The 20,053-nt window shown below is 37.1% G+C and overlaps 1 protein-coding gene and 1 long non-coding RNA gene across 2 annotated transcripts in view; one reads left to right on the plus strand and one right to left on the minus strand.

Annotated features, from left to right (window-relative positions):
• LOC311081732 (membrane-spanning 4-domains subfamily A member 4A-like) overlaps positions 1-20,053 on the plus strand; it is a 191,321-nt gene that overhangs the window by 88,763 nt on the left and 82,505 nt on the right. The gene's annotated exons all lie outside the window — the stretch shown is intronic.
• Positions 14,131-14,646, minus strand: LOC311081369. Its single transcript, XR_014605882.1, has 3 exons — positions 14,591-14,646; positions 14,362-14,412; positions 14,131-14,256 (listed from the first exon to the last, which is right to left on the minus strand). It is a non-coding gene; the product is annotated as an uncharacterized lncRNA (long non-coding RNA).

Below are 20,053 nucleotides of genomic sequence, written 5' to 3' on the forward strand. Positions count from 1 at the left end.
TTTTTATGTTTCTACTGAAGGAGTGCTCTTAAAGTTTTACATTTGGTCGAAATGGATGCTTTTTATCTTTTGGCGTTATGGCTTGTGATGTACTGGATGGCCGCCGGTAAAACTTGCGGGGCTTTATGCCAAGGGAGGACAACATATACGAGAGAGACATTGTTGCAGCTCAAGAACAGTAACCCAGCTCGGGAAAATCTAATGTTGAATGTACCCAATTCGATTCGAAGGGATTACCAGGAAGCAAGGGACACGGTAAAGAAAAGGAAAAGGGGCAAACGAGGCGGCGTAAAAACTCGCCTAAAGAAACAGCGTCTCAACCGGGCTCCATTGCCTTCGATGATTATGGGAAATGTACAATCACTAAGGAACAAAGTGGATGAGCTTCAAGGAAATGTCCGCTACCAAAAGGATTTTATGAACTGTTGTATTATGGCATTTACTGAAACATGGTTCACAGAGAGTGACCGGGACGTCGATTTGTGTATGGATGGATTCGGAGCCCCTTTTCGTTTGGATCGACTATCAAAGGTGACGGGGAAAACCCAAGGAGGAGGGGTATGTTTGTATGTCAACAAGCGATATTGCTCATGTGTTACTGTCAGAGAGCGTATTTGTACGCCTGACATAGAACTTTTATCGGTGTCCCTGAGACCGTTTTATCTACCTCGAGAGTTCCCTCAGATGTTTATCACAACAGTTTACATTCACCCGAAGGCAAACTCCGCGTCGGCTACTAGTACAGTATTTGATGTTGTACAGAGGTTACAGTCAATCTCACCGGAGGCACCAAACTTCATTCTTGGTGACTTTAATCATGTCTCCCTAAAACAGACTCTTAAAACTTTCCATCAGTATGTCTCCTGTCCGACCAGACGGGGAAAGACTTTAGATCTGTGTTATGGATCGGTGAGAGGTGCATATAAATCTATTACTTTGGCTCCCTTGGGCTCGTCAGATCACAATTGTGTCCATTTGCTGCCCACATATAAGACTGTTTTAAAAAGGGAGAAAACAGTGACTAAGGACATCCGAGTGTGGTCAGAAGATGATGTGTCCTGTCTACAAGACTGTTATAGCTGTACAGATTGGGACATTTTTAAACAGGACTGTGGTGACGATTTGGACTTAATGGTTGATGTTACATGCTCATATATGGCTTTTTGCAGGGACATGATAATCCCATGTAAAAAGGTCAACATCTATTCCAACAATAAGCCCTGGGTTACTAAATCAGTTAAGTCCTGTTTACAAAGGAAAAAATTTGCATTTAAACACGGAACAACTATGGACTTACATGTGGCTACTAAGGATTTGAAGACTGAAATCCTTAAAGCTAAACAAAGCTATAAGGAAAAATTAGAAAATAAGATGGCATCCAAAAATCCTGGCTCAGCATGGGCAAATATGAAAACCATAGTAGGCCTTCAGAACTCAAACTGCAGCAATCAGGTTACTTTAAATGGTTTTAATTCTGATTTTGAACTGGCAAATGCACTCAACTACTTTTACTGTCGTTTTGACAATTTGGATTTCAGTAAAGAAATCCAGGAGTTGAATTTTAAATTAAAGGATGATCAGCATTTTAACATCGACCTTCAGGAGGTTGAAAAAGCTTTTAGACTTGTAAAGGCAAATAAAAGCCCAGGTCCTGACAGCATCTGTGGCAGACTATTAAAGTCATGTGCAAAAGAACTGAGCCCTGTATTTCATGAGATTTATAATAAGTCTCTGAAGACACAACATGTACCGATCCTCTGGAAGGATGCGGTGGTCATCCCTGTCCCTAAATGCAGTGGTCCTAAGATGATTAATGATTTTAGGCCGGTTGCTTTGACTTCCGTTTTAATGAAAATTTTTGAGAAATTAGTGCGGTCTGAGATCCTAAGGTTGACCGAACATAAATTGGACCCTATGCAGTTTGCATATAGACCTCACAGAGGAGTACATGACGCTACAGTCACAATGCTAAATTTGCTATTAAGACATTTGGATGGCCAGAGGACACATGCTAGACTTTTATTTGTTGATTTTTCTTCAGCCTTTAATACAATTCAACCACACATTTTAATCAAGAGGCTCTTAGATCAGTTTGCGTTAAGCAATAATTTGATGGGTTGGATTTTGGATTTCTTAACTGACAGAACACAGAGAGTCAGAGTAAATGGTGTCTTATCTGAACAGAGGAGTTCCTCTACAGGGTCTCCTCAAGGATGTGTGCTGTCTCCACTTTTATTTATTTCATATACAAATATGTGTCAAAGCTTGTATGATAACAGAATTATCATAAAGTATGCGGATGACTCAGTTATTTTGAGTTTACTTAAGGAGAATGAGACCTCACATGGCCCAATTATTGAGGATTTTGTCAATTGGTGTGAGGAATCTTACTTACAGCTTAACATATCAAAGACCAAGGATATGATCATTGATTTTAGGAAAAGTACTCATCCAAGTGAACCTACCTCAATTAAAGGCCAAACAATAGAGTATGTACAATCATACAAATACCTTGGGACTATTATTGATGAGAAACTGAATTTCGAAAAGAATTGTGAGGCTCTGTGCAAAAAGGGGCACCAGCGTTTGTATTGCCTAAGGAAATTATCTGTGTTTAATCTTGACCGAACGATAATGAAAATGTTTTATCATGCTTTTATTGAATCTGTGTTGTCTTTCTCCACTGTAGTATGGTATGGTCATATATCTTTAAAGGCAAAAAATCTGTTAGACCAGATAGTAAAATGGTCTGGCCGTTTGATAGGTGAGTCTAAACCAGGAGTGGCATCCCTGTATACCAAACAGTTACAAAGGATGGCCTTCTCAATCTTACATGATGACTCTCACCCCCTGCACAGTGAGTTTCAGTTATTGCCGTCTGCGAGGAGGTATAAAGTTCCAAGGTGTAGAACGAAAAGATATAAGAGCAGCTTCGTACCAAATGCGATTAATATGATTAACAAAATGTAGAGGTGGTTCTCAGAAATGTTGTAATAGGGTTTTATGATTTTTATCTTTATTTATTTTAATATGTTTTTTATTGATTTTTAAGTTGTTTGTTTTTAGGTTCTTCTTAAGGTTCTTTTACAAAGACCACATTTAATGTTTTGAGAGCACTGTCTTGAGAGTACTTTACTCAGTATGAGTATTTAATTATTTGTTTCTATGTATTGTGGAGTGTTCTATGTTGTGTGTTTTTGTATTGGATGCCATAGTCATTGCACTGTAAAACAAATTTACCTACGGGTACAATAAAAGTAACCTAACCTAACCTAACCTAACCTGTGGACAAGAAACCCTGAGCAGAAGATAAGAAGCCCAGAGCTTACTACACCTTTGATTCAAAACGTGATTATTGTATTGTATACTTAAACGATGAAGTTTTATTTGCCTTTATATTTTTGTTTATTATAAAAAGAAAAGTAACCAATAAAAATAAATTTAATTGATTACAAAATCTGCCTACTGAGATTTATGATGCTGGAAGACACCACAGGGGAGTCTTCTGACTAAATTGTAAGTACCTTTTGAATGCTTACGGTTTAGGTCAGATTTGACTTTCTTTACCTTACCTGAGAATAATAAATAAATAAATAGGTAAAAGGTGTTAAGAGTAAACTACACACCATAAAACAATATACTAACTTACATATCTTCATAATTATGAATAAATGAGGAGGTTAAAAACTTAAATCCTTTGTCTAACGGAGTACTCGGGGCACTGGACGTCCGTTTAGCAATACGGTGTACATCTGAAATTTATAGTTTGGGTAGCTCTTGTAAACAACCGCTATAAAGGTCGCCATTACTACGCTGTGTTTACCTCAGTAGCTGACGGCCGGAAGTAGTTATACTCGTTTTGTAGAACCCGGAAGAATGTTACGCTTAACCCGTATTGCAATTCATTACATTTTAATTCATTGTCTAATTATTTTAGCAATCATTTTTTTTTATTATTGATTCAAAGCTCTAATTAACTTTATTTAAGAAAAATATTTTTGTTTGCATTGTATCAAGTCTTACGAAATTAAGGATTGATGTTGATATTGTCTCCACTCTGCCTAGGGTGCTTCCAAATCTTTGGAGATTAATACACGTTGACTAATAGAGAACAACTAATAAATGCACAGTGAATAACAATGGCTTTTTTCTTGTTTTTAGGCAAAGGAACGGGCTGGCACAATTAAAAGATCAAAAAGATATGAAATCATTAAAGATCTGTCTACATTACGTCAGAGAAACCCAGAAATACCTGTGCACTCTACCCTGGACCTTCACTCAGATAGTAAAGGCCAGGAGAGTGCACAGGATGAGGGTTTGCCAGTTGCAGCAACCAAAAAATATTGCAGCCAGTGCAAAATATTAGGAAACGAATTAAACAAAAAAACAAAACCAAATCAATTAAAAGAAGACTAAAACTTTTGGAGGAGCTGCAGGCCACCCGTAAAGAACACCAGCGGGTGGCCTGCCAAAAGCAAACACCTACTCCCGTTCATGGTATGTATAAATTATACCTTATCTTACTTTATTTATTTATTTATTTATTTAACTTACCTTGCTGTTCTCATATTGTTTTTACAGAAAGAGTTCTTGAAACATGGTTCGGCAACAATTTAAGCGAGGCCTTTGAGGCACGGAACTACACAGAAACTGCACTACAGAAGAGTTTGCAGTATAAACAAGTAAGAATTCAAAGTGTGAGAGAGAGAGAGAATGACAGAGTTTTTGTGGATCTTAAAAAGTCTTAATTTACCTTTCCACAATATAGAATGTCATAAAGGCATGGCATTAAACATTAAATGTTGCATGCATAGAAAAAAAAATATCCTCAGTATTTTTGTCTGGTTTTCCAACACAAATATTTAAATGTACTTAAATCAAGACATTTACTTGGGTTGCAAATGTAAAATGAAGAAATTGAACAAAATGAAGTGAGATTATACTTTAAAAAATGATATTAACTTTATTTGTATTTAGCCCCTTTTAAAGTAGTTTCTCAAGGCACTTTAAATTATAGAACAAGCAAATGAAAATACAAAACAAAACATTTTTTTTTTTTTTTTTTTTTAAAGAGACTGGAATATAAAAGTCAGGACAAACAAGAAAAAGTAAACTTAAAAACTCCTGATATGAGGAGGAAGTGCATTCCAAAGCCTAGGAGCCCTATCCTAAGTAATTGACGCTTGGGTGTGTATAAAGTTAAATGTACAGACAGATACTGAGGGGCCAGACCATTCAGTGCCTTATATGTGAGTATAAGGATTTTAAAATCACCTCGGAACCTGACCGGGAGCCAGTGCAAAGACTTTAGAAATGGTGGAATATGCAAATTTCTCCTGACCTCAGGATCCTAGCAGCTGAGTTTTGCACACATTGCAGTTTAAGTGTGGTTTTAGGAACCCCAGCAAGAAGTGCATTGCAATAGTGCATTGCATAAAAGTGATAATTAAGCCCAAGTGATCTTAGAAGCAATCCGAGTGGAAATATGTAAATGCTAAAGTAAGGGGCCTAAAATTTAACCTTGAGGAGTATCAGTTTTGAAAATATTTTTTAGTGGGGAATGAAATCTTTTTTTCCCATTTTAAAGCAACACCAATGAACTTTTCCTCTGCGGTCGCCCTTCAGGTTGGAAGCGGAATTGTCCATTACCGCTGTCGTAAATAATTTAGCCTACCGCATCCTACTGTCGCACGCGCACGCTCGCTGTTTATTCTATCGGCAATTGTAGCGCTTGCCGTAAAGCAAGTCAAATTTGTAGTTTTCTTATGTCTTGTTAGAACTACAGAAACGCGACCCGATTATTAATTATGAAGGCTATTTTAAAATAAACTGATAATATAAAAATTTCTTCAAAACGATTAAATTTAATGCCTGTAGGATTACAATTTAATGCTTTTTAATGCCATTTAAGGCCTTAATTATCGCAAAATCCATTTAATGACTTTTAATGCTTTTTAATGCCCCGCGGAAACCCTGGAAGCATATAGGAACTCGAACTTGAGGTAGGCTATTGTAGACAAAACATTTTTTTTTTAGTTTTTTTTATCTCATTTGAACCCACTACCTATTATACATGCACAGCAGCAAATATAAATAACGACAAAAGCAATAGCCTATTTTGTGGACAAAAAAAACCCCAAAAAAAAAACCTTTTCAACCGTTGTGGTTTAACGGACCATTTTTTCTTTGTGAGGAAAAACTGTGTCTTTGTGCTTTGCAGGATTTATAGGTTGATTATATCTCGAAAGATCATCACTCACTTGAACAGTGGATTTGGATTTCAGCCGTGCAGGTTGTAGGAATAGACGAGATGGTGGAAGACAACTGAGAGATCGTATAGGAAGCATCATAGGAAGCATAGGAACTCGAACTTGAGGTAGGCTATTCTAGACAAAACATACATGCTGATTGGTCGTTCTTAAATGAGCGCGGGCTGAATGAACCAATGACGCTTATCTATTTTTATTTTATTTTATATTCTCCAGCTGAATGTGATCTCCACATCAAGACATCAGATGCTGACCTGGAACTACAGATGTAGTCTAACTACTGTACACCACACCAACCTATCTGCTTTTGCAGATGGCTTATGACTATCATGTTAAGGTATTATAATAGCAAAACTGAGCACCTGTGACAGGTTTTTTTTTTAGGAATTGCACACTTTTTTCTCTTTTTGTCTCCCACAACACAAGTTACACCTTTTTGGACAAATTTTGCATATATAGATTGCTTGGAATACAAACAATATTGCATGTCCGATTGAAATGCGAAAAGATTTAGCAAGTGTGAACTGAAAAAAAAAAAAAAAAAAAATCACATTAAATATGATTTTTACAAATCCGTTTGTGGTTTAATCCTACTCGAATCGCATTTCTCAAAATCTTCTGAGTCTGACTGCTCTGGCCTTAGCTCTGTACGTGCAAGGTTACGGAAATCCCAAAAATGCACTTAACATTAACGCGCGAGAACGCGTTATACGCGCTACTTAAGAGTCGCTGTCCATTTGCGAAGTGCTGAAATATAATCGTATCCGTGAACGTTTAACCTAATAATCGTCATCAGATGTGGATTAGCAATCAAGACAAGTGTATATAAAGCACTACATGATTTACGATTACTCCAGAGCACTCGTAGATCTACAATGATTTACGATGATTTTGCGAAACAGACCCTAATATTAAAGGATTAGTTCACTTTTAAATTAAACCCAATTAACTATTTAAATCGATTGCCGGACACCGTAATGTTATTTAACACATACATCTACAAATTCCACTGTCAACGGTTTTGCTATAATAATACATCATAGGCTATAATACTGTATGTAATTATAAATGTCAAGGACATTTTGTACATTGAATTGCATTTGGTTGAGGCTTAGAAAGAATGCCTGAAGAATGTGGAATGTCTGTGTATTTTGAGTGTAAATGTTTTTTTCTATATTAGGCCGTGTGTCCACCAAAGCGTTTTTACTCGCGGCTGGCGTGTTTTTTCAATTGTTTTCAATGGGAGCGCCGCGTTTTTAAAACGCCATGAGCGTAACGAGGCGCTGAGCGTCTTTTTTACGCTGAAGCGCTGAGCGTTCGGCGTTTTTTACTGGTCGCCGAGAGTTGAAGAATGTTCAACTTTTGGTAAAACGCAGCGCTCATCACTGTCACTTTTTACCCAACCGTCCAATCACAGTGGAGGAGGGGCGGGACTAATACCACACCGACCAACCGCGTCCGCCCGCCACATGATTCTGCTTGTACAACGTCAACAGATGACAACAACAAGCATAATAACGGAACAAAATCAAGAGCCAGATAAAATACATTACATTACATTGTATTGACATTTTAATATAGAATCAACACAGAAACAAAATATGTGTGAAATGAGATACTAGTAAGACTTTCGCGGATATTCCATATCATAACAAGCAAAGTGTCTCGGTCTCAACCGTCTCAACTGAAAAAACGCTGCGCTGCCAAAACGCTCTCAAGCGCCCACAGCTGAGCGTTTATAGCAGAGCGCCTAGCGTTTTCAGCTGGCTAATAACGCTTTGGTGGACACACGGCCTTACTCTTACATAGGGTTTGTATACAGAAGATTTAAAAATGTATTTGTAAATGTATCTTTTGTATAAATAATAAAGCAATGTTAACTGAATGTGATGTGTGTTTAATAAATTATTACGTAGACTAATTTATCAAATAAGTGATAGATTTTTAAAACAAGTAGAAAATGTGTTTATAATAACGTAATTTACACAATTGAAATCAACATCCTTTTAACGTTAGGTAAGCAAACCAATTAGATCGATTTTATGTTGATTCTATAACGTCATTTCAACAACATGAAATCAACATCGTTTCAACGTTAGGAAAGCAAACCAATGACGTTGATTTTACGTTTGATCAACGTTGTTTCGATGTCACGAGAAACGTCGTTTCCACGTTGATTCAATGTCAGTTTGCTATCTGGGAAAACCCGTCCGAATGAAGACCAAAATATACTGAGGAGTTCAATGAAGTTTATTGTACATCACACAAAAGATGAGCGTTAGTTTTACTCTAGAGAATCATTGTAAGAGCTGAATAAACACAGTATAAGAAGTGAGCATTAAAGTCTTATCCATAAACTCTCTCTCTCTCTCCCTTTCATTATCAACAACATACACAACGAAATACATAAAACACTCGTTAGAACTAACAGTAAACAAATATATACACACCTTTTCAGTGGGTGCTTAATAAACTGGTAAACCTTATATCCGTAAAACTATTCGATGAGCTGTCATAAAGTGCGCACTCTCACTTTCACTTCTGCCGTGATCAGTAACGTTAGGCCTGTCGCTCTGAAGACCGTAAGCTGGATCATAAACAGTTGGTACAGACAGAGAATGTCTAATAGGAAGAGAATTGGCACTCTCTGCTTACTTCCGGTTTCTGGACTGGCTGCAGTAACACGTCTCTGTCCATGCGGGGGCGCTCGCAGGCGAGTGCAGAATGAATGGAGGTCTATGGCGAAAAACCCTCAAAATCCACTTTTCTCAGGATATAATTTTTTGTCTAGTAATTTGAATGTTGTATTCGAAAGGAGATGCAAAGAAATTACACATTGCTGGGTGTTAGATTTTTTAGAGTCACTTATTTGGTTTAAAAAGTCTTTTAAAATGTCAATGACGTCGTAGCAGAATGCTAGCGTGTTATGGGCAACAGCAACTCAACCTGTAAGAAATCGAAAAGAAATAAGTACTCGTTCATTCAACTTTCGACCTATAACCCATGTTGAACTTGCAAAACCTACAATAAAATCTGAGATTTCTCAACGGCAATCGGGTGAAAGAGACACATTTAGCCGTCTAGCCCCATAGACTCCCATTCAGTCTGCACTCGCCCGCGATCACCTCCAGTGCAATTCTAATGGAACTGCAACCAAGATCGATACAATGGGGCTAATAGGAAGTGCCAAGGCTCTCCGTAGACGGGCTCTGGTACAGATCCATCCTCGAGTAACAACGAGAGTAAATGAAGACTGCTATGTTCATTCTTACATCCAACAACAAAACACCTCAATCGCTTAGGAGACATTCTTGTCTACAGCTGCTCAAGCGTCGAAACAATGACAGACTCTGTGTCCAGCTCACTCAGGGCGGGTCTAGGCTCAAACTGTCAGTGTCAATCAACAGTCGTGGGAGGGGCCTGTGCAATTCTACGTCACATTGCACCGAATCTGAGAACAGCTCATTCTGAGACAGTGCTTATGATTAATTGAGATTGTAAAAAAAACACTGGGTGGATTTGTATCATACTAGGGTGGTTTTGCTCACACACTGCCAACACACATTTATGTTCAAACACCATGTAAAAGTGAATTTTGCATAATAGGTGCCCTTTAACACAGTTTGTGCTTGTTATTAGACATGGTAAGGCGCGTCGTTTCACACGCGCGGGTGATTTTTAGTTTCGCTTTCTCTGGCAGCGCAAAATCAAACACAGCCTAAATGCCTTTCCCTTGTGGAAGATACAATTCGCTTTTCATGCCTTTTACAACAAGTAGAAAACATGAAGATATCAGAAAAGAGATTGATGGTCTTTTTCCTGCTTGTGCCCCAGATCCCTCTCAAAGCGCAGAGAGGTAGGCTATATCACGTGTCTTTGTGTGCAAATTTTAAATGAAAGTTTTTTTAAAAATAGATTCAACTTTATTATATTACTTAAGTTACCAGTATTTACTGATATTTATTTTAATGCTTTACAGGCTTGTATTGTTTCTTTGTTTTGCTTTTTTATTTCAAAACAACCCCCCAACCACCGCTGGTAACGTTAGTTGGTCCATTACCACCGCGGTGGTAAAAAACTGCCACCGTCACAGCCCTAGCACACCCGCACCGTAGGCTTAAATCAGGAGAAGACAATCTTTTAGCCGATTAAATGCCTCAAATGCATCAGGGCTGAAGTGACGGTCAGGAACACAGCCATGGGTCTTTAAGGATTTCTACTCATCCACAAGCTACTTCCCACTCTTTGCTTATTTTCTTCTCCTTTGGAAAGCAGTGGAGGCTTACATCACTCCCCTTGTTGCCTTTGGACTGGAAATCACAACCAAACGCTGTACAATGTGGCATTATATTCATTTTTAGGATGAAGCACCATTAGCTCACTTCTCTCTGTTCTAAACACAACCGACACAACCTTTACACGTCATCGACCCAGAATGCATTGCGCACGCAAAAATAATGGCTGCCTTCGTTGTTCAAATTCTGTATAACACTGTGCGGATTTTTTAAATAACGAAAATATTTTATGTATTTCTAACTATGTATGTACTCCTATCTGTCTAGTCGGGGTTCCTTTTAATGTCACATTGGATTCAACTCTGATTGGTTTAATGACAAAACTATCCTTTATCTCTTCATCACAACATGCATATTTCAATGTTTACTCATCTTCAGTTAGTTATTAATCATATTTATTCTGTAAATTATTAAAAAAAATTTTTTATTTTTTTTATGCATTTGGCAGACGCTTTTATCCAAAGCGACTTACATTGCATTTCAAGGTACACATTTTACATTCTTATCAGTTCTCAGTTCTTGCTTTCCCTGGGAAATTGAACACATATGACTGATTACAGAGCAACAACGGTGTAACAAAACACTCACCGGGTTCCTCTAAATAAAAGTATGAAAATATGTTTCTTCCCCCGGATTTCACTAGAAAAGAACTTAAAACTTTTTTCTTCACACTCTTTTACTCTCTTTTAAAATATTTACACTCTGAATCGTCTTTTTCCTCCGTTCTCTCTCTCGTTTTGTAAAATGGCTTTTTCTTAGTGATGGGTGGATCGATCCTGAAGTATCGATACTGACGTGGTATCAAAAAGGATCGATCCTCACATAAAAATATCGATCCAAATGTGTTTTGTTTTACCAGTAATTTTTTATTAATTTAGCACGCAATTCAGTGCGTAAAATAAGCTTCTAAGTGGAAAAATAAGTGAATGTTAGCGGATAATTGTGTAGGATAGAACTTTTTCTCCTAGTCATCTGGATACAAGACGAAACCAATCAATCACAGAGAGCGTTCGATGCTGGTGCTTCACTGAGCTCACAGGCACAGTGCGTTTGGGAAACGAAGCCTTGCTTAGATGACAGAGAAACAATCGGGAGTTATTTTGCAATAAACAAACCAAAAGTGTATATAACGGTTCAAAATGTTGACGTCAGTAAGATTTTTTAAATGAAATTAATATTTTTATTCAGCAAGGATCCATGCATTAAACTGATCAAAGGTGACAGTCAAGGGTTTTACACTAAAAAAATCTACTTCATATAAATGCTGTTCTCTCAACTTTGTTCATCAAATAATTCTGCATAAAATATATCATGGTTTCCACAAAAATATGAAACTGTTTTCAATATTGATAATAATAAGAAATGTTTCCTGTGCAGCAAATCAGCATATTAAAATGAATTCTCATCATGACTGGAGTAATGATGCCGAAAATTCAGCTTTGAGCACATGAATAAATTACAGTTTACTATGGCATAGAAAACAGATAGCATATGTTAAATTGTAATATTACAGTTTTTACTGTATTTTTGATCAAATAAATGCAGAAGAGAATTAAATATCTTACAGACCCCAAACTTTTGAACAGTAGGCTAGTACTAATAGGCTAGTAGTAGGCTAGTATTATAATTAGGGTAGTTTTGTAAAAGTTACTGACTAATTACAGGCGAGTTGAGAGCACAAATCACAAAATATTTAGGCCTAGTAGTCATGAAAACGTATTCAGATTTAGCATATTAATGATGCATTCACCTCATAAATCATGACACACTGCTCTAGCACAGGAAAGTGCATACAAGTTCAAGTGCATGCTTTTAAAACGAAAAAGTATTGGTATCGGTATTGATATCTGCGATACTGGCCCTGTATTTACTTGGTATCGGATCGGTACCGAAATTTGCAGTATCGCCCATCACTACTTTTTCTCAATTATTTCACTCGTCACGGAGAAACGCCCTCTAGAGTCTGTTAACTTCATACATTTAAAGGGGTTACACACAAAACCATGGAACTAAGCAGAGGGCCTAATACACCACCTAAACAAAAAAATAACCACACATCAAGTATATATGATGTTATTTTGCCAGCATCTAAATTGTGTGTGTGTGTGTGTGTGTGTGTGTGTGTGTGTGTGTGTGTGTGTGTGTGTGTGTGTGTGTGTGTGTGTGTGTGTGTATATATTGGTGTAAACTGTTCATGGGTGTATATGCACTTCAGCAGTCCTTTCAAAATAAGAGTCATTGGTCACAGTCTAAATGTGACAGCATGTATTGCTACAATCTTGGGATTTCATAATTTCACTCTAAAATTATTTCATCACTTTCTTTCTTTCTGCGAACTTGTGTGAATGTGTGTGTTTATGTGTTAGGTATTCGTTTTGTGTGTTAGAATAGTTAATAAAGTCTCGTTTGTATTAAAAAAAATAAGTGTCTTAATAAACCGTGCTAATAAATAGTATTTTTTACTATAGTTTAGATATTAATATCCGCTGAGCTGATAGTTACTGCTCGTTCAAGTGAACGCTGGACGACTCGTTTGTTTGGCTGTAAAATAAGTGACTCTTTCAAAATTCGCAATAAATTAATGATTTCTTTTGAGCTTAATTGACATGTTTCCCTTACATTGCCCATCCTAAGAAAATTAGGCCCAACCTTCTGGAAATTGCCATCATTTTAATCATTTTACTTGCAAAAAAGGAAAATAATAATTCAAAAACAACAATTCACAAAATCCAGGTGGGACTGATAAATATTAACGTCTCTTATTATTTTATGTACGATGAAGAGATGCAATCAATAAGAAAGTACACTTAAAAATATATTACTTAACATTCTAGATTTAATAATTTAACAAAATACTTGAGTCACATGACATTCATGGGTCCTGTCTGTCTCAGTGATGAAACTCTTTATACAAAGTCACATGAATAGACTTTTATACAGTAATCTATTGCAAATTTCAAACACACATTAGTCCTCATTAATACAGGTTCATATGTTAATGATTCTTCATGATTTTCATCTTAAATCATACGCTGAAGGTTCAGAATTATTGGAATCACATTCTGCAAAGCTCCTGTTCTCTTAAGGGAAACAGTAGGAAACCACTGAAAGTGCTGTGGTTATTGTGGCTATCATATATCCTCCTGCCAGACGAAAGTCTCACATAGACAACATCTCCAACCTCCAGGATCAACACAACTCCATTAGAAGAGTTTAAATAATCCTTAGCCTGAAGAGCATCTGCCGAAACCACACGCTCTCCATTCTTAAAAATGGATGCAGCTGATTGAGTTGGGGCAAAACCAAATACAGAGATTCTGAACATGTACACTCCTTTCAGCGGGGCTGTGAAAACACCTAAATCAAATAACAAGAGATACAGAATCAGATGTTTCCTGTATGATTGATTTATTACCAAACACTCTGTGTAATAGTTTTGACAGTTGGCAGATCATTTAATTCTCCTTTACACATTACACAACTACAGAGAGGTCTGAATGGAGCAGAAGGGTTTTCATTACTATAAACTGAGTTTTATGACTAATTTCATTGATAATTACCTGTAATTGGGTTGTAGGCGTTCCCTATGTTTGTGAAGACGTTCTTGTAGGTTAGTGTGAAGTCAGAGGTAAAAGGACCAATATATCCACTGCCAGATTGCATCAGTGAAGCTGAAAAAGCTATTTCTCTGTCTGTTTATTGAAAAACATAAGCAATATTGCAATTCAATTGTGATATTACTGTATTACACTGAGAATGAATACACTGAATTTAACATCATTCAAGCACAGTTTCACCTCTATTTTCCTTTCTCAACTCCACTTGACCCAGAGTAAGATTTGAGATTTCTGTGAAGGAATAATGATTCTGTTAAATGACATTCACACTGATTATTGTAATAGATATATAACACAATTTACACATTATACATTCAATTTTACACTAACATTTACACTATGCAATGTATTGCAGTGGTGTTTTACTTTGAGGATCATTGATAAAAGAATGAATGTTTTGGTGAGGTACCATCATTTTTCTTGTTCATCTCATCCCTCAGTTGCGTCTCTAAATCTCTGATGTTGTCAGTTCTCTGTTGATGGTTTTCTGCTCTGTAACTGTGGCGATCAGTTCTCTGATGTTCACTTTCAGCTCTGTAACGGTGGCGGTCAGTTCTCTCAGCGCTGCATAGATGTCAGTGAAGAACAGATGGCAGTTTTGTTGGCTGTCAGTTGAAGCTTCATCTCTCAAAGTGTCAGTTTGAGGTGGATTCTGTCTTCCGTCCTCAGATCTGAGCTGTTGACTGATCTCATTCTCATTGAGTCCTCCATCTACCTGATGCTGTACGACACACACAAAGGTTTCCAACAGCAGCAGTAAACATACTAAACCCTTCATTCTTCACTGACGTTTGTTTCCAGCTCTTGCTCTTCATCCTCACAGCCTCTCATGTTCCTTTTATAGTGTCCTGATTTACTGTCTTTTGTACATGATTTACATTGCCCCAGATAAATAAGTAGTTCAAGTTAATGGTTAATCATAATCAAAGGGATGTTCCGGGTTCAGTAGATGTTTATCTCTATTCACAACATTTGTGGCACTGTTGATCTCAACAGAAAATAACTTTGATTTGGTTTAAGCCTTGTGGCTTTACTTTTGAAACAGTGTGTATTTTAATGTTAACTTTTTGGCCCATTTACATCAATTGTAAGTGCCGGACAAATATTTTTTTTTAAATAAAGAGTTGACATTAATTTCTGTGATGACTGACTTTATGCCACAAATGTTGCTGATGGAGTTTAACTCCACAAATTTCCTTTAAATGTTATTTCCCCCCTCATGCAACAACATCCTGTCACGGTACAGTGCGTGACTTGACTCATTCAGCAGCCATGGCAACTTGTCAGCTGACGAGGTTAATCTAGCCTGAGCTCACCTGTTGATTTTGTTACCCTATGAATACCTCAGGGTTTGTGTTCATTCCCAGGAGATGACAGAATGCATTGATACAAAAAAAAAAAATTAACATAAAAATGTAACAGGTTAAATTGTTCTCTGATATCTACATAGAAGGTATGTGGCTTAGGGAAGAGCAAAAGTTATTTTACATGTTTTACATGTCCATTTACAAGCCTAGGATTTGTCCCTAGAATGAAATGGGCTGTTATTACCTGCTGTTATTTTATTTTTTATTTTTTTTAAATAAACGAACTAGATGCATTGTCAAATGACAATCGATCTACATAAGTGGTGGAGAAGGTTACGTTAGCTTGAAGGAGTGAGTGAGCTATCTGTAAGCAACCAAACTAACCTAGTTAGCTCCCAATTTATGTGTTTCTGATGAAAAATTGGCTAAATTATAATACTGCCTGACAAAAGGGATTGATATAGATCTACATTTGTATTTTGTAGATTTATATGACAACACTGGCCCGAAATAATATTAACCTCTGTGTAAATTGGTCGTCATACTGTTTAGTTATCTATGCTCGTTACTTGGAGCTTGCTAGTTGGCTAAGGTTACCGTTACTGTCCTAGCATCTTGCGTTCAATCTCGACAACACAGGGTAAGTTATCATTAATGTTGTTAGCTCACTATGAAACTTTCAATATAAACAGAAATGGCTTCAGCAGTCAAGAGGTGGATAAGATCACTAATGTTAATTACTGCTTGCGGTAGGGGTTGTAATGGCAATTTAACATTAGTTGGACATACCTTCTTCAGTATGAAATGCTGAGCGTTTGCCTGCTATTGTCCCAGGTTAGAAAAACTGTCAGTGGTGAAATGGGCAGAGCAAACTAACAACTTTGAAATAAAATGGTGTGGTATCCTGCTATAGATAAACGTCAACCATGCCTGTTCACAGTTCTGTTCTGTGGGAATAAAATGAGAAGTGCTCAAATCCGCTGCACAGCCTGGAGCATAACATTTATATCCTTGATCTATCGTTTTTACCTCTAATAACACAGCCACGTCCAAGTGATCTGAAGGCGCGGGCGCTTCCTATTGTGTGACGTGTGCGCAGACTGGTGCATAGATATATACAATAGATACCGCCTTGGTTACGGCAGTTCATTGGAACGAGGTGACATCTAGTGTGTATATATCTATGCAACAGTCTGCGCACACGTCACACAATAGGAAGCGCCCACGCCCTCAGATCACTTGGACGTGGCTGTGTTATTAGAGGTAAAAACGATATAAATACTGTTCGTTTTCTCACACAAACCGCTCGTTTCGTGTCTTAGGCCATCAATGTGTACTTACGATGGGGAATTGTTTAATCTTGGACGATGGGGAACTGTTTTAATTTGGACTTGTGCATGCTCTTTGAGACAGTAGCCCCGTTTACATGTAGCATTGTATTCCGATTATAACCAGGTGCAAGTCCAATCAGAATGAAAATGCTCCATGTCAACACCTCAATCGGAATTAAAATTCTCAAACCGATTGAAATTTCAGTCGGATTGAAGGGGGTGGAATAAACCTTTTCATGAACCGATCAAACGAAAGATTACACCATGTAAACGAGCTGATCCGATTAGTTTGAGCTTCTTCTTACTTCTGATCACCGTATAAGGTAGGAATATTTATACCCGATGCAAAAAAACTATGCACGCTAACCATTACCATAGTAAACATGGTAAATATGTACGCTTGAAGAAATCAGACAAATCATAATCCTGTTTTTTTTTTTTTTTTTTTTTTTTTTTTTTCAGAAGCCTATGTCTCGGACTATACTCTTTTTCTCTGACTGAAAATATAACTGTATCCTTCTGGGAGAGAGTGCTAAAGCTCCTCAGGTCATATTTTTGGTGGCATATTTGTAGAAATGAACATTCTTTCTAAATGTGATGTAAATACGTCCTGTTACTAGGCTACCAAATAAACAGAAACAGACGCGAATAAGTTTTGTGTCCTCTTTCTTTTGTAAACGTTCACAAATGTCATCGGTAAACCACTTTATTTCTGTGATAATGTGCAATTTTGACACCAATTAATTCATTATGATAAATGTATTGTAAACCTGTGGTAAAACATCTATTCTTGGGTTTTAAATATTCAATTAAACAACACAAATGCCAGCAAACAGTCGCTCTTGTTTTGCGATCGATCAGGCTGTTTACAGTGATTTCTTTCTGATCAGTTTTCTGATAAAACTTCCTTCTTTTCTTTTTTGTTTTACAATAATGATGGCCTATATTTAATTATATGCTATAATGAGTGTGATATGAGTATGAGAATGAAAAACTGATGCAAATTCAAAACACGACAATAATTAACAAAGAACAATAGCCTACACAATACAATAAAATGCCACGTGTAGGCCTATGGCTCGCACTGGCCCGACAGTGGAAACGTGTCTGATGCCTACAACTAAACGCGACAATTAAGTGATGCACCATCTTGACAGGATTGAAAACGTGGAAATAATGAGCTTCCAGATCCGGCAGACAAGTTGTGTGCGCATGTCAGAAAATGACTTCGATTGAAAGTGCGTTTGTAAACACCAGATCGGTTTGATAACATCCCATGTAAACAGTCAACCGGAATCCGTCAATCAGAACAATCTCAATCAGAATAGCAAAAAAGTGTGCATGTAAACGGGGCTAGTGACCGTAGACCTGCATTATATGACTGACAGACAAGAACGGTTTGACCTAAAAATATAAAAATTGAAACTACTGCGGAAAAAAAGACACCTACATCTTGGATGCCCTTGAGGTAAGCTAAAACATACCAAAATTTAATTTCAAAGTGAACTATCCCTTTAAATCTAATGTTTTACTATCAGTTCTAAGAAAGGCTTTTAACTTTAAAGAATAATAGGTTAAAGAATAACAACAACTTTAATGGAGTCAGATTAATTAAATTGGAGTCAGATAAATAACTGAATTATGCAATTCATCCTTCAACTGTTTTGTTACGATTATTGGTTAAAAATAACACAAGCTTTCAGCCTTACACTATTAATAATTAGAGTTAATAATTATATGTGTGTTTTTCTTCTTCAAATGCAAGTATATCATAAGTTATGGGAAAGTGGAAGAATCAGCACTTTCAATAATGTGTACACCGACATCTACTAGACTGAAATGTCTGAATATGTTGTTTGGTAAGATTGTTTTTTTTATTTGCTTTTTTTTCATCATAGGTGCCGCCAGGGTGTGTAAACCACCATAAAGTATATAGTGGTAATATGAAAGGCCTGCTGTAAAATCTTCAGATCAGACCCTGAACACACACTGATTCATATCACACAAAGAATGACTGCAAATAAATAAATAGTTCATTATTTCTGAATCTGGATTTATTCAGATTGGGAACCACAAAAACTGGAAAGAAATGATATTACTTAATGTAATTATTGTCAAGCTAATGTGTGTATTCACATGTATTCTCGTGTGTGGTGTTGGTGATATGGCGCGGCAATGGGGTCGATTTCTCTCCTTTCGCTCTTCTTTTTTCTCTCTATTTCTTTTGCCTTTATTGAGCAAACAAAGGTTGTTCTCACAGCTGGTACGGTGCACAGTTTGAGAGCGCTGGAAAACCTTGTTATGACTGGTAAGAGACAGCCTTCAAAGAGAGAGAGTCAGCACACGACAGGCTGCACACCAACCCTGTTTGGCGTTTCTGTGACCGTTCCCCTGTTGTTATAGTGTTTTACAGAGGTTTAGGTGTTGCATATTACACATTAAGTTGTGACCAATTTATACTTTATATTAAGTCCTTTATATGTAAGTACACTGGTATCACAAGGTGAAACTTTAGTTGTAATTCAACATTGTCCTGCTAGTCATAAATACATGGTATACACATAGATCATGGTATACACATACATCATGGTTTCCATAAAGTTTCAGTGTATTCTAAACTGGTAATTACAGTATTTAAGACTGCGTGTGGAAGTGGAAACAACTTGTATAAATACATATTGTTGTTACAAAATGTTTTAAATGTTTACATACGGCTAAAAAAATTAGTGTGGATTACACTTCAGAGCCGAGTGAGTGTCACTTATTCAAAAGATCAATCAACGGGGTCGTTCAGAGAACAACAGGGGGGCGTTGAAAGATTGAAAGATTTTTGAAAGGGGGGCGTTCAGGTGTTCATGGGGGGCGTTCACGAGTTTACACCAAAGATCCAGGCAAGACAAGATTAAACTGCAAAATAATTGCCTACAACATTCTAAAATCTGCCAGTTTAATGCGACATGTAAGCTATGTATTGTTTCTTTTGCAATGACTCTATTATTTCCAGTCATAGACCAACTCTCAAGCACTGATGTAGCAGGTTTATCTATATACTTATGAATTCCACCAAGAATATTCCTTTTTGTATTACTGGGAGTTTTGTCTTGGGTTCATCCTGCCTGCGTGTCGGGTTAGAGCAGTGTGTGCGTGCGTGTGACGTCAGCGGACGGGGATTTGTGCAGCACAAGGCTGACCTCAGTCAGAGCAATGCAGGATTTGACTGAGGTGAGTTCACGT

The sequence above is a fragment of the Abramis brama genome, assembly GCF_963993115.1.
Source record: "Abramis brama genome assembly, chromosome: 4".
Classification (NCBI taxonomy): domain Eukaryota; kingdom Metazoa; phylum Chordata; class Actinopteri; order Cypriniformes; family Leuciscidae; genus Abramis; species Abramis brama.